The sequence below is a fragment of the Zootoca vivipara genome, chromosome 2, assembly GCF_963506605.1.
Source record: "Zootoca vivipara chromosome 2, rZooViv1.1, whole genome shotgun sequence".
Taxonomy (NCBI): Eukaryota; Metazoa; Chordata; class Lepidosauria; order Squamata; family Lacertidae; genus Zootoca; species Zootoca vivipara.
Genome location: NC_083277.1, coordinates 35,719,149 through 35,734,869, shown reverse-complemented (window position 1 = coordinate 35,734,869; position 15,721 = coordinate 35,719,149).

The window sequence follows — 15,721 nt, the reverse complement described above, 5'->3', positions numbered from 1 at the left end:
AGGTACCGCTCCGGTGGGAAGGTAAATGACATTCCTGTGCACTGCTCTGGTTTCACCAGAAGCGGCTTAGTCATGCTGGCCACATAACCCGGAAAAACTGTCTCCGGACAAACGACGGCTCCCTCAGCCTGTAAAGTGAGATGAGCGCCATAACCCCAGAGTCATTTGCGACTAGACTTAACTGTCAGGGGTCCTTTACCTTTACCATTTTAAGGCGGGCCAAAGGTTCTCCACACCTCTTCTATTGGAACAACATGATCTTCAGTTATACTCATTTGTATTACTAATAGATTGAGTTTCAGATCCTTCTTAAATTCTTTTTATCTAATTTTGCATAAGCAGATAGCAGCCACACCCGTACTGATCTTCAGATTTTTGACGAGAACCAAATAGCATATAGAGAGGATTGTTGGAGTCATCTCACACATTGTATCTGTCGCTGAGTGTACGCTCCACAGAAAACAACAACAACAACACGGTCAGACCTTGGTCTATGATTGTCTGCCTTCATGAAAAAAGTTTGCAATCATTTTTGCTACATTCACACACATTATTAGGTGTTTGCGTAAAACATCTTACATAATAAGATGCACACCATAAAAAAAATCTAATATGAAAAGCAGCCCATAGCATCCAGCTCCACATGAATCAATAAAATACTGAGCAAGGGATCTTTACAAATACATTTTGAGTTTGGGGTATGCTTCAAGATAGTCCCTCAAGACTTATTTGCAGCTGCTTTGTGTTTATCGTGGAACACAAATTTAAGTGTCCCAAAGCTTACAAATAAACAAACAAGAATACATGAAATGGTCTGCAATCAACTGTAAGCAGGTTAGCTTAACAGGTAGAATTCTAGTCCCTTAGGGTTTTTCTAGACGTTCCCAGTCCCCATTATTGGCTTGAGAAGATAAATCATTTGCTTCATTGAAACTTATCATTGTCTCTGATCACATTTTAAAACCCCATCAAAAAAAGAAAAGAAAAAACATTAATGAAACATAGGAGACAGCAATAGCCAGACATGACTATTCAACTTTGAAATGGCATTTGAGCACCAAACAAGCTGAGTAATGAAAGCATTCGGGTTAGAAGCAAGGGGAAAATAAACAGAAAGTTCTGAAGGACATTGTCATGGAAGAAGCTGAGATGCTCAGGCAGTGTGTTGTCTGGGCAGGGTTCCAAAAAATATTTTCTCCGACTGCCTCTGACTAATACATCTGTCTTATGCCTGTCTGCTTGTTATGAAGAAACTAAATCGTTTTCTGACTAAATGTAGATTAAATCTCTGTAACAGTCATACTCTGGGAACTGACGTGACAGGCTGATGAAGGAGGAAATGGTCTTCATTATTGGAAAGTGTGCAGCATGGGAGATCACCTTCTTCCTGTGTGTATTTCGCAAATCTGATGCATCCTGAGGTGAATTAATGGGTGAGTAGTCCTTTAAAGCAGCCTACAGTGACAAAAGGAAAAGAATGGTTGCAATTTGGTAAATCAGTAGTAACTTGGAATCAACGTGATGTCTTAACTAAACAGAATTCCTTTCTTATTCTGACAAGATGTGTGGGAAAGAAAAGCCTAGACTTCATGTCTCCTTTTACATCCTTTTATAGTTGTTTAAACTAGATTGCTGAAGTAAAAAGATGTGATAGGATAGCTAGCCTCTCACTTTTATATATTCACAACGTTTTTGATCGAGGTGCAAAAAGTCATCGATGGATCAGTCTCATGTGTTACCTCACACATTGCAGATTAAGAAGACATAGACACATAAAATCAATGTTTGTGTTAGAATGTAACTTGTTATGGTACTTGTAGATGAAGGAAGGAAGATAAAAAAGGAATTAAACCAGAGGCGGAGCAAACTGCTCCAGTACCTGGAGTGGCATTCATCCCAGGGGGCATAGTGCACATCCCAGGGGCATGACACATGTCCTGGGGGGCATGGCGCATGTCTCGGGGTGTGTGTGGTGAGTGGCGCACACCCTGGGAGGTGCCGTCAATCGGAGGTCGGCATTTTGTTGCCCCCCCCTTTGGAATGGCACCCAGGCCAGGTTGCCTGCCCCCGCCCCCACCTCAGAACGCCCCTGAATTAAACAATTCCTACATAAATGTGGCATGTGAACCAGTGTTTAATGCTCAGAACCATACTTAAAAGCGCTGGTTTTGACATTTGAATGGCGGGCCCTCAGTCAGGACAAGGGACTGGTTCTGGTGGTGAAGTATGCCACACAGTTTGCCCTTTGCCCCCTAGATACAGAGAACAGCATCTTGCCACCAATGTTGAAATAAGATGCAACTGCCAGTCTGGTCAGTTTCAGTCTATGGAAGGAAGTCGCCATGTTTTCTACCTCAGATAACATAATGTCTTAAGGTAGACCTGACTTTTAAAGCCCTTGGGACCAGGCCAGGATACCTGAATGATTTCCGACTTCTGCATGTACCTACCTGGACCTTAAGAACTTCTTTGGAGACCCTTCAGCAGGTGCTGTCACCACCAGGCAAAGTGCAGAAAAGTCCCATGGATTTGTCATTTTAGTGTGATGCAAAGGCATTTAATTTTTCCAGTCTTTATCCCTTCCATATGAGCTTGGGTACTCATGTCGTTGACAGATACTGTCCCTGTAAGCCGATTTTCTGTAGTGTAGCAACCCTGCCTACATCTCTGTGTCTACCTCACATGAGAATGGAATGGGAGTAGGAAGGAAGTCTAATAATAATATGGACACGAACCTTGTTTGTGTCTTGGATCCATACAGAGAAATCCACACATGGTATCAATTGTGCTTATATTTATTGTTCTAAAATAAAAGAAATTTGCAAAGATGACTACTGCTAAATATATATTTTCACACTGCTTTTGACTCATCAGGTTTTTGTATTGCTCTTTTCTTGTGCAAAATTCAGGGCTTTCTTTCGATAAGACCATGAACGAATCACTAGCATAGAGAAGTGGGGCCCGGGGAAGATGAACACTTTTACAGAGTTGGTTTTTTCCTTTTTCCTTTTTGGCGATATATTTTTTAATCTACTCTTTTGAAATGAGGAATAACAATACCAAGAATCATTGACAGAGAGGTCAATATTTTTCACAGATAATCTAATCCTGCAGACTCTAAAATAAATGAAAATGAAGTTGAGAAATGACTGGAAGAGGAGTGTGAAGTGAAAAAAAGGGGGGGCACACAATTAAATCCAGGCATCAGCTTTCATATTGATTGCCAGTAAAGCAAAGGAAGACGTTTCTGTATGTCAATTTTAGCTGTGATTATTTGTCCATAATTATATACTTTGGTGGAAAGGCAATATTGCTCTTGTTCTGGTCTGAGAGATATTTTGTAGCAATGAATTTTGGGCTTCCCCCCCCCTCCCACATTGGATGCTACTAAGTAACTGAGCAAATTTGATCTCATAATTTCAGCATAAAGGTGCATGCCATGTTGGTGAAGATAAGACATCTTGCCCATTTCCAAATTTTGTTATGTTACATATAAGAGAATCGAAATGCTAGTCCTACTCACATGGACAATACTTGCTCAACAGGATTAATTCATATTCTCTGGAGTCATGTACTTTTCACATGTTCAGATAACGGTATACTAGTGTATCATTTTGTAGGCTATTTGATCTGTGTGGCAAGACCGGGCATAGGCAACCTTGGCTCTCCAATTGTTTTGGAACTACAATTCCCATGATCCCTAGCTAACAGGGCCAGTGGTCAGGGATCATGGGAGTTGTTGTTCCAAAACATCTGGAGAGCCAAGGTTGCCTATGCCTGGGCAAGACCAACATGATCTCTGAGGGTATAAACAGAGCCACCAGTGGACTCACAACATACAACCAGCATGTGAGAACAAATCCCTTCAAGCATATAGTATATCAGCAACCACATGTTTTAAGCCTCTTTATTGATGCCACCATCACCAGAGGAATTGGGGTATCTGTATCTATACAATCCACATGGGAACACAGTATATAAATAGCCACACTGCTTGGTTCCAGTCAGGCTGTGAGGTCAGTATTAATCCCATGCATTCCCAGAAGCATTTATGTGTTGGCCATCAAAATCCATTTAGAAAAAACAAAGGTACATCTGCATTTGACCTAGGCAATTTCTCCCCAGCACTCATATCCTTTCTTGAAACAAGCTAGAGTGAATCACCGAAAAAAGTCCCCTTTAGAAGTCCTCAGAAATACAGACCTCTGACCAGAGAACAAGTCAGAACTCATAAAGTAGGCCAAATCTCTGCCTTACTAACTGTTATAAATGGTAAGAATCATACTTATAACAAAGTGTTGTAAGCTATTTTGAAAGGAGCTGATCATTGCCTTGCCCAGAAAATAATCTTTTTATTTACTTGTTTTGCCTGAGAAGCTTTTCAGTTTTGGATTTAAAATGGGTCCTATAGCATCCAAACCATTGCTTTTGTAAAAACTTTGTTGTATTGCCTCAGTTATTCATATGTCCCGGCTTCTTCTTGGCTGACAGTAGGTTTTCTTCTTTTTTTAATTAATGGTGTATTGCTGAAGTGCCACCACTTAAACTGCCATTTGCATCAGCAATAAATATTAATCAGCACCTATGAAAAAGAAAAGTGACATTGTTGGAAATGTAAGCGATTTTGGTGCTACCTAGAGCTCCCTTACTTCTTCACAGACATGGGAACAAATGGTGTTTACATGCTGTGGTATTTCAGCAGACAAATACTCCGGAGTCTCGGTAAATCTCTCACTTAAGTACTTGCTTGTAGGATCAAGAAAACAATTATAGGTTTAGAATAAAGTGGCTTAATCTTCAGAGTTTTGCATCAGTTTACAAAATCATCTTGGTTAAGACGAAAACATGCCTTACTTCAAATTGAACATGATAGGATGCTGCTCTTTTTCCTCTCGCTTTCAAGCCGGATAAAAGGACAAATCTATTTATTTTCTCATTTTCTCAATACAAGAGAGAGAGAGAGAGAGCACAATCCAGTTTAAAAGGACATTGGATCAAGACCATAATTTCTAAGTGTCAAATCTGAGCTCCGATTAAAATCACAAATGGCAAGAAAAACAATTTTTGTAACAGGAGCACTGACAGGGGCAGTCAAGTGGGAATAGCACCACTATAATCATGTTTAAACTGATTCATGCTTTCACACAGTTAATTACAATGATCGGCTCAGAACTGTAAAGCTACATTAACTAGCAGAGGTTTGGAGTGTGTAGGAGGGGAGAGCTCTGTAGTTGCAGAACATCTAACAATTTATTCCTTTATGGTTCCTTATACACTATGGCAAAATCATACATTGGGACACTCCCACCCCACCCCCGCGATGGCTATGAAAAATCAGCACAGGTTGACCCCATAGCTCCCATAGTTGTACAAACAGAGGAAAGAATTGCTACTGCTAGTTGGCACATGGCTCATGAACCAGGAGCACGGCTCAGGTCAGTGAGGAGTTGTGTCTTCAGTTTTGTCGACTCAGTGGAACTCCCTCCATAGCTGCCAAGTTTTCCCTTTTCTCGTGAGGAAGCCTATTCAGCATAAGGGAAAATCCCTTTAAAAAAGGGATAACTTGGCAGCTATGACTCCCTCCCATTAGAAATCGGGCAGGCAGTTTCACATGCCGAGTTAAAATGGTTTTATTTCAGGATGCCCATTGCACAGTGAATTTTGCTCTGATGTTTTATTCTCCAGTGCTTTAAAATGCAATGAATTTGCTTTGATGTTTTATTCTCAAAAGCTTTAATTTGTGTTTTAAATGTTGTCCGTTGTCTTGTTTGTAAACAGGTTTGAGACCCAGATGTGCAGAAAAGCAAGGTAAATAAAGAAAAGCCTTTATGTATGTTTTACTGGTTCGAGTGATTGGGAGCAGAGTATTTGAGAGAGCAAGTATTTGTTGTGGTTAGAGCAGGAGTAGGGGACCCATGTTCAAGTCTCCACTTAGTCCTAAAGCTCTTACCTTCAGTTGTTACTGTGGAACTCAGCTTAGCTGTTGTTCTACCTCCTAGCACCTTGACTCTGAAATTTGTAGGAAAGTATGCAAAGCTCATGCATCAAGAGCAAGAATGTTGCAGTGTGCATGATGGCCTCTACTTAAACTAACCAATAGGAGGGATTTTCATCAGTGGTGCAAAATAATGAGAGGAGGGCAGAAAATGCCAATGCCTTCCTTTATGCCTGGCCCCCAACTTAATTAATTCATACAATCTGTATCTTGACGTAGCTCTGTGAGAGGATACTCTGCTTCAGAGGCACTACACAATAAACACATTGACACCCATTAGAATCCATCAAGTGGAGGGACCTCCACGGAGACCCCTTCTCGCACACCTTTGCATGCATTACCTGTAGCCCGAAAACCTAGGTAAGTGCACCAAATTCCAGTGTGAATTCACGTATCCCTTAGGTAATTGAGTTGTCCTCTTCTAAACCTCACTGTTCAAGTCCTAGTCTGTTTAATCCTGATTTGTCTTGGTTGCCCTGCTCCTAGCTAGCTCGAGCCCGCATATCAAGCTAGCTGTTTAGGGGCGTTTTTAATGTTTGATGTTTTATTGTGTTTTTAATATCCTGTTGGGAGCTGCCCAGAGTGGTTGGGGAAACCCAGCCAGATGGGTGAGAGAGAGAAAAAAAGAGAGAGATAAATAAATAATCACATATAGTCAATATCCAGCGTCACACCAATGGACACAAAGGAACTTGCCCTTCCTATCCTTGCCACTGCATCTCACCATGACCCCGCTCATCTGTATCAGACATTTTGCAGACCCTCCACAGCAGACCTTTTGGCCACATAGGGGTGCTGCAGGGGTGAGGAGAGGAAGGGCAACTTTTATTTCATAGAATCATAGAACTGCAGAGATGGAAGGGATCCCGAGGGTCGTCTGTAATGCAATTCTGCCCACAGCCATCCCTGGGTGGGCTTGAACCACCAACCTGGTTAACAGCCAGACACACTGACCCAATGCGCCAGCTCAGGGATTTGCCTGAGTGGAAGCCCTTTGCACAAGCAGGCCGACACCATTGAATGTTTCACAATTGTATTTGATTGTTGTTTGATTTTTGTAAGTTTCTTAAAAAGCTGGTGCTTGAAAACAGGCCAGGCTCCCAAGAAAGAAACTATGCCACTGTTGTAATGTGCTAGATTGGCCTCAGATTAATTTACTCCGTTGTGAATGTTTTTAAATAACATATTGTACTTGGTTTGTATATCTTTACAGCCTATTAATATTGGTTTGCATGTTAGCACCCAGGTAAAAGGTACCTAATATTCATTGGTCTGTATTTCAAAGCATGGAACAAACAAATCAGTTCATACTTTTCTACACAAGCAACCACAATGTGAATGAATTGAATTTGGTCTTTGAAAACAAGAGCTTTCTCTTGTTTTAATGCAGGGCAGGATCTGTTGTTGATGATGCGATCGTAGATATGATCATAGATATCTCATATTGTATTTTGTGCCAAGATTTCCGCCTTACGTCTGCTTGAAAGATCCCTGTGGAAATTTTACAGGATAAATCCTAGCTCCAGTGGTATTAGTGACAGGGCTCCTGCAGACTTTAACAGGCCCTGTATTTCACCTTGTGGATTTATCTCTGTTCATCCATTTAGCTTAATGCTGAACTTGTTCATTACCTTGTTGTTGCTCTTTTTTTCCCTTAAAAAAAAAAATCAAATCTCAGCAGCCCATTAATCTTACAGAGGCTCCCACTCAGAGCCTGTCTGCTAATTTGATTTAGGACACCGTAACTCTTTAGTCCTGTCACTAGAAAATATATCCTCTCTTTGTTCAACCATGCTTAGAGAAGTACTCAGTCTGGACTGGCATCAGGATGGAGGGATTATTACGACACATCCCTTTGGCTGGAAGACGTCTGAGAATAACACTACACTTGCCGGCCTAAAAGTTTGGCTTCTACAAATACAATCAGGGATATCAGTCTGAAAAGTTAACAAGTTGAAATGGACATCTACTAATCAATAGGACCCACTTCTTATGGTGTGTTAATCTTAGGCACGTTCTGGGGAGGGGGAAGTCGCTGGGATGAGTGTGCTATAAACTGCTGTGCCCCCAGACGGTAGCTAAGTGCAGGAATTCTGTGAAGTTTTTTAACAGCAGAAAAACAGTTTTACTGGGCCAAAGCAGCAGCCAATGTATCCTATTATCCTTTCTGTAAACAAATCCTAGATGCTATAATGAGCTTCTCTGATTTCCTAAGAACTGTTTCCTAAGAACGGTTTCAGAGGGAGCCAGAACACATGTTATAGTTGCCATGAAAATGTCAACAAAATGAGCGATTCCTGCCTCAGCTGTGACATCATTCCTTATATTATTGAACTCTGGAGGTCTGCTATGTATCACTTTGGCAACAAAATGGACTACGGGGGGGGGGCGTAGGGTGGCTGTGTTTCTCAACTGCAGCATACCAAGCGGGAGCACCACAGTGGAAAGGTTGGCATGGTGCAAATGCACAAGTGGAGCCAATCCAGTGCTCCTGCTGGCCCGTTTGCACCATGCCAACTCTGCCCCTATGACCCTCCCCTTCTCCATCCCGGTATGCAGTAGTGACTCAGCACAATACCACAATGCCATCCACTGCTGAAAGAGGGGCAACCAAAAAACAAGAGGGCACTTTATTTATAAAATGTATAATTCACTTACTATACAAAAGAAACCACTGTGCTGTGCAGAAACTTGGGCTTGTTCAGATATGACCTCCTTGCCCTCTGCCCTTGGTTCCGTCAGGATGGCTCCCCTCACCTGCAATTTACTTTTAATTAAAATTCATGCAATTGCCAGGAGCAGTCAGCATGACAAGGTGCTGCTTAGGAACAGACCTCCTGGTAGCAACATCACTGCCTCTTACTGGGACTGCTGATTGGAAGAGTGACGCCACTTCTAGTCTTGCCTGTAGGATATACTGGCTGCAGGCATTGTTGCTGTTTAGTTGTTTAGTAGTGTCTGACTCTTCGCGACCCCGTGGACCAGAGCACGCCAGGCACTCCTGTCTTCCACTGGCCTCAGTCCAGTATACCTAAAGGAGCGTCTCCACCTCCATCGTTCTGCCCAGACACTGAGGTCCAGCACCGAGGGCCTTCTGGCGGTTCCCTCACTGCGAGAAGCCAAGTTGCAGGGAACCAGGCAGAGGGCCTTCTCAGTAGTGGCGCCCGCCCTGTGGAACGCCCTCCCATCTGATGTCAAAGAGAACAACAACTACCAGACTTTTAGAAGACATCTGAAGGCAGCCCTGTTTTAGGAGGCTTTTAATGTTTAATAGATTACTGTATTTTATTTTTCTGTTGGAAGCTGCCCAGAGTGGTTGGGGAAACCCAGCCAGATGGGCGGGGTATAAATAATTTATTATTATTATTATTATTACTATTATTATTATTATTATTAATCCTCCACAACGTAAAATCCACTATGTGAGAAAAAAGGGTGCTTCCACAGTCCGTTTCCTCCTTGTAGAGTGAAAGTTGTGTAATATAAGGATAAATCAAACCTGAAAAGGACTAAGAGACCTTCAGCAGGTCAGAGACTATTCCGACTTCATGAAAATACTGACTGGCACCAGCTCCAAGGCTCCCATCTGGAAGCAGCTACTGTGTCCTGGCCCTCAGAAACAAGATTAAACATCAAAACTTTGAATATTAAAACAGCCAAAAGGCACTGGGCAGTTCTGTTGCTTCTGGGTACAAGAGATAACATTTCCAAAATGAACAAAGCACACAGAAATGATTGGGAAGCGAACATTTAAGACAACATGCCACACTTGCTTTCTTGTCAAGTGTAAACTTGCATGTCTACTTACAGGTAGGTAGCCGTGTTGGTCTGCTGTAGTTGAAACAAAATTAAAAAACTCCTTCCAGTAGCACCTTAGAGACCAACTAAGTGTGTTATTGGTAAGAGCTTTTGTGTGCGTGCACACTTCTTGAGATACAGATGTGTACAGTATCTGAAGAAGTGTGCATGCACATGAAAGCTCATACCAATAACAAACTTAGTTGGTCTCTAAGGTGCTGCTGGAAGGAATTTTTTTTATTTTGTTTGCATTTCTACTGTAAGATTAAATGTATCATTTTATATAAAAAATGGGGGGAGAATCATACTAGTTAATTGTTCAAAGTGTTTTATAATTTTAAAAATGTGGGGTTTTTTAATACAAAAAATAGCTTCACAAAAATGGTTCAGATTGCCAGATTAGAAAAAGCTTTAGTAAGAGTGAAATTTGTTTTGACCTACCGTTCTCTAATTGCTTTGCCATCCTACCTGGTATTACAAGTACAGTGGTACCTCGGCTTACAAATTTAATCCGTTCCGAGTGGACCTTCGTGAATTGAAAAATTTGTAAGTTGAAGCCAATTGGGGGGGAATCGAAAATCGAAAAAATCCTATCTAAAAATTTGTAAGTAAAAAAAAATCTAAACCGCATCCAAAATGGCGGACGGAACTCCATTCATAACTCGAAACATTCATTAGTCGAGTTATTCGTAAGTCGAAGTACCACTGTACCACTTAGTGGTAGCATCCACGAAATAAGGTGCCAAGAAGGCAGAGCTGAGTTTTGTTTAGTCGTTTAGTCGTGTCCGACTCTTCGTGACCCCATGGACCATAGCACGCCAGGCACTCCTGTCTTGCACTGCCTCCCGCAGTTTGGTCAGACTCATGTTGGTAGCTTCGAGAACACTGTCCAACCATCTTGTCCTCTGTCGTCCCCTTCTCCTTGTGCCCTCAATCTTTCCCAACATCAGGGTCTTTTCCAGGGAGTTTTCTCTTCTCATGAGGTGGCCAAAGTATTGGAGCCTCAGCTTCACGATCTGTCCTTCCAGTGAGCACTCAGGGCTGATTTCCTTCAGAATGGATAGGTTTGATCTTCTTGCAGTCCATGGGACTCTCAAGAGTCTCCTCCAGCACCATAATTCAAAAGCATCAATTCTTCGACGATCAGCCTTCTTTGTGGTCCAGCTCTCACTTCCATACATCACTACGGGGAAAACTCATAGCTTTAACTATATGGACCTTTGTCAGTAAGGTGATGTCTCTGCTTTTTAAGATGCTGTGTAGGTTTGTCATTGCTTTTCTCCCAAGAAGCAGGCATCTTTTAATTTCGTGACTGCTGTCACCATATGCAGTGATCATGGAACCCAAGAAAGTAAAATCTCTCACTGCCTCCATTTCTTCCCCTTCTATTTGCCAGGAGGTGATGGGACCAGTGGCCATGATCTTGGTTTTTTTGATGTTGAGCTTCAGACCATATTTTGCGCTCTCCTCTTTCACCCTCATTATATCCAATGCCTAAGCCAAATCATGTACATCTATATTCAATAAAGTTGTGACCTATTTGATCCCAATTGTTGTCCTTGTCTGGTTATTCATTGCTATAGGAGCAACCCTTTTAAATTCCTCCTCACTTTCTGCCACCAAGGTTGTGTCATCAGCATTATCTGAGGTTGTTGATATTTCTTCTGGCAATCTTAATTCCGGTTTGGGATTCATCCAGTCCAGCCTTTCGCATGATGAATAAGCAGGGAGACAATATACAACCCTTGTCGTACTCCTTTCCCAATTTTGAACCAACCAGTTGTTCCATATCCAGTTCTAACTGTAGCTTCTTGTCCCACATAGAGATTTCTCAGGAGACAGATGAGGTGATCAGGCACTCCCATTTCTTTAAGAACTTGCCATAGTTTGCTGTAGTCAACACAGTCAAATGCTTTTGTGTAGTCAATGAAGCAGAAGTAGATGTTTTTCTGGAACTCTCTAGCTTTCTCCATAAGGAAGATGACCTGGGGGACTGCTTGGCTGGCAGCCAGCAGTTCATTCCAGGAAGTTCTCAGGACAAAAAGAAGATTGAAGAGAGAGAGAGAGAGAGAGAGAGAGAGAGAGAGAGAGAGAGAGAGAGAGAGAGGTGACATTCCTTCTCATTTTACCAGGTCTGGAAAGGTCACGTCTACCCACACGTCTACACAGAGAGACATGCAAGGAAGGATGCTCCAGGCCAGGAGGAACAGGAAGATATGCTAGCAAAACAAGGAATGTTGTACTTGACTGCTCCCAATGGATTACATCCCACACTGCTTACTCTGGTTGGATCGACACTGACCTTTTTAACACTATTAGAATCATATTACAGTGGAACCTCGGTTTATGAACACCTCGGTTTATGAATTTTCGGTTTATGAACGCCGCAGACCCATCTGGAACGGATTAATTCATTTTCCATTACTTTCAATGGGAAAGTTTGCTTCAGTTTATGAACGCTTCAGTTTATGAACAGACTTCCGGAACCAATTACACCCCTGCTTCAGTTTATGAACGCTTCAGTTTAAGTACTCCGCGGACCCGTCTGGAATGGATTAATCCACTTTCTATTACTTTCAATGGGAAAGTTTGCTTCAGTTTATGAACGCTTACTCCGCGGACCGTCTGGAACGGATTAATTCACTTTCCATTACTTTCAATGGGAAAGTTCGCTTCAGTTTATGAACGCTTCAGTTTATGAACAGACTTCCGGAACCAATTGTGTTCATAAACCGAGGTACCACTGTAGATCTATAATGCAGAATATAAAAAAACAGCAACTAAGCTATCACAAAGGCAAGCAGTACGTTGCACATAAAAGCACAGGTATGAAATAAATCAGCAGGTAAAACTTAACAAAATGGAAATAAACAGCAAACAATTTTTTTAAAAAAGCTGAGTAACTGGCATATTAAGTTAAACTCTGTTGTACCATCAGGAGTTGCCCTACAGGGCTGTTATTGGTAATTGCAATGTAACAGATGCAGTATATGAAGGGTTATCTTCAAATCAAAGTTGGTACCAAAGAGAATTAACCAACAGGATGGATGCTGCTGGATGGGATGGATTTAATTGAACGCAGTGAGGACTGAAGCAACCTGTGCACAGGATTGCAGCCAACATTAGTGCTTCCTGTTTTATGGGTAGACAACTGTTTAAATGAAACAAAAGTATACTCTGCACTAAGTTAGAGCTGCCTGGGGATTGTAGTCTGCAGTTTTATGTGCCCATTTCCTTCAAGCAGTCCATAAAAATAGCAATTTCTATAGAAACTGCCTCTTCGTCACTTACACAGAGAGACATAATGTACTGTTTACAGATACTATTGCCAATTAGACACAATACTTACCAGGAGTCCCTTGGTGAGGATCTATTAAAGCATAGAATCAAAATTGTAGAGTTGGAAGGGATCCTGAAGGTCATCAAGTCCAACCACATGCAATGTAGGAATCTCAGCTAAAGCATCCATGATAGATGGCCATCCAACCTCTGCTTAAAAACCTCCAAAGAGGGAGTCTGTTCTACTGTCAAACAGCTCTTAATGTCATAAAGTTCTTCCTCATGTTAATTGGAATCTTATTTCTTGTAACTCAAAGTCATTGGTTTCGTAACTCAAAGTCTCCTACCCTCCAGAGTAGGAGAAAACAAGCTGCTCCATCTTGCATGTTGACAGCCCTTGAGATATTTGAAGATGACTATCATGTCTCCTCTTTTTCCAGGCTAAGCATCCCCAACTCCCTCAAATGTTCCTCGCAAGGCTTTGTTTCCAAACCCTTGACAATCTTGGTCACCCTCCTTTGCACATTCCCAGCTTGTCAATATCCTTCTTAAATGTTGAGTGCAGAATTGGACACAGTATTCCAAGGGTGGTCTGACCAAGGCAGAATAGAGTGGTACTATTCCTTCCCTTGATCTGGACCAGGCTTCCTCAAACTCGACCCTCCAGATGTTTTTGGCCTACAACTCCCATGATCCCTAGCTAGCAGGACCAGTAGTCAGGGATGATGGGAATTGTAGTCTCAAAACATCTGGAGGGCCGAATTTGAGGAAGCCTGATCTGGACATTATACTTCTGTTGATGCAGCCTAGAATAGAATTAGCTTTTTTTGCTGCTGCATCACACTGAGGACTCATGTTAAGCTTATGGTCTGCTAAGACTGTCTGGGCTGAAGCTTGGGATTTAGTCAAATGAGATAACTTGATGCTGAAGAGCAACATATATCTCTCTCCCTCCCCCCTCCCCCCTCAATTAAACAAATCAATACTCCTGATCCTAATGCTCTACTAGATCCTGAATCAACCAAAAAAAATGCTGCTTATCCTTCAAATGGAGTATTGGATAGCCTGTGTCAACTGAACATTTTTCTGTATGTCAGCATAACTCATTATAGTAAAAGCAAGTAATCAGAATAATATATTAAAATGCCACCCTCTCTATTATATGGTGCATTATGAATGTTTGGAAAAGCTATTTTTAGAATTAATAGTACTGTGTAAACCTACATCAGGCCACTTTTCAACTGAATAATATTCATTTTAAAAATACGATGTGAAGTTTAGGAACATACCAGTTTAGTGATTCAGTGATTTAGTGCATACCCTGGATAAGCTGTCATGCTGAGAATCTCACCCGCTAAATCACTGTGGTACGTTGCATTATGACGTTCACTCTCTTGCAAGTGTGTGTGTAACTCTTTGTTTTCTCCTTTGCTGGAATAGGTGGTTCAGTATTTAAAATGTACCTTCTAAATTAAGCACTTACCCCCACCCCCAGGCAACTCCTGAATGTGCAAAATATTCAGCCAACCAGAAGCATGGATATATGGAGGTGTTTTTTCTGCACAGGTATCAAGCACTAGTCAGAACTGTAGGTTGTATTCATTTTCTCCCATATTACTGGATGCCTTGCATGGACTTCTGAAGGGGTTGCAGTTGAGATGGGGGAGTAATTACAACTGCATCTAAGGTAGTATTTCTGCACAGTTTAAATCAGGCTTCCTCAAACTCAGCTCTCCAGATGTTTTTGGCCTACAACTCCCATGATCCCTAGCTAGCAGGACCAGTGGTCAGGGATGATGGGAATTGTAGTCTCAAAACATCTGGAGGGCCGAGTTTGAGGAAGCCTGGTTTAAATGTTTGATTAAACAAGGGTTGAAAGTGGAATTATATTGCTTTCCCCCTCCTTTTCCATGTCTACATAAACAGCTTAAGACACCTTATCTCTCCCCCCTGCCCCCGGCATGTTTTTTAATATTCTTGTCTTTTTTGGTAGTGACACCCTGATATTGGAATACCAGGCTCCTTAGGTCCTTTTGATAGCTCATCAATACTATCTTATTGCATGCCAAGGCCCCATGAACCCGTTGCTCCCGTAGCAATGAATAACCAGACAAGGACAACAATTGGGATCAAATAGGTCACACCTTTGTTGATTATAGATGTGCATGATTTGTCTTAGGCATTGGGTATAACAATTTTTCACTCTGGCCCACCTGCTGGGAGTGCATCTAAGGGTGGACCAAATTTGATGGGGGCCCCCTATGACCTACATCAAATAGGGGTACCATGAGGGGCCCCCACTTGAGGAGTGCTATGCCCCCCCCAGGGATGTCCTGTGCCTGAGCCTGCCTGCTATTGGTCAATCTGCAGGGAGGCCGCCCCCCCCCACCAGGCAACGACCTCAGATCGCAGGCACAAGCGTGGCCAGGCTGCAATGCTGCCTGACAGCCTAAAGTAAGCAAACTTCTCCAAAACATTTTAACTGCAGCTGACTCTTTCATTCTTAAAGGTAAAGGTAAAGGTACCCCTGACCGTTAGGTCCAGTCATGGATGACTCTGGGGTTGCGCGCTCATCTCACTTTACTGGCCGAGGGAGCTGCCGTTTGTCCACAGACAGCTTCCGGGTCATAATAATAATAATAATAATAA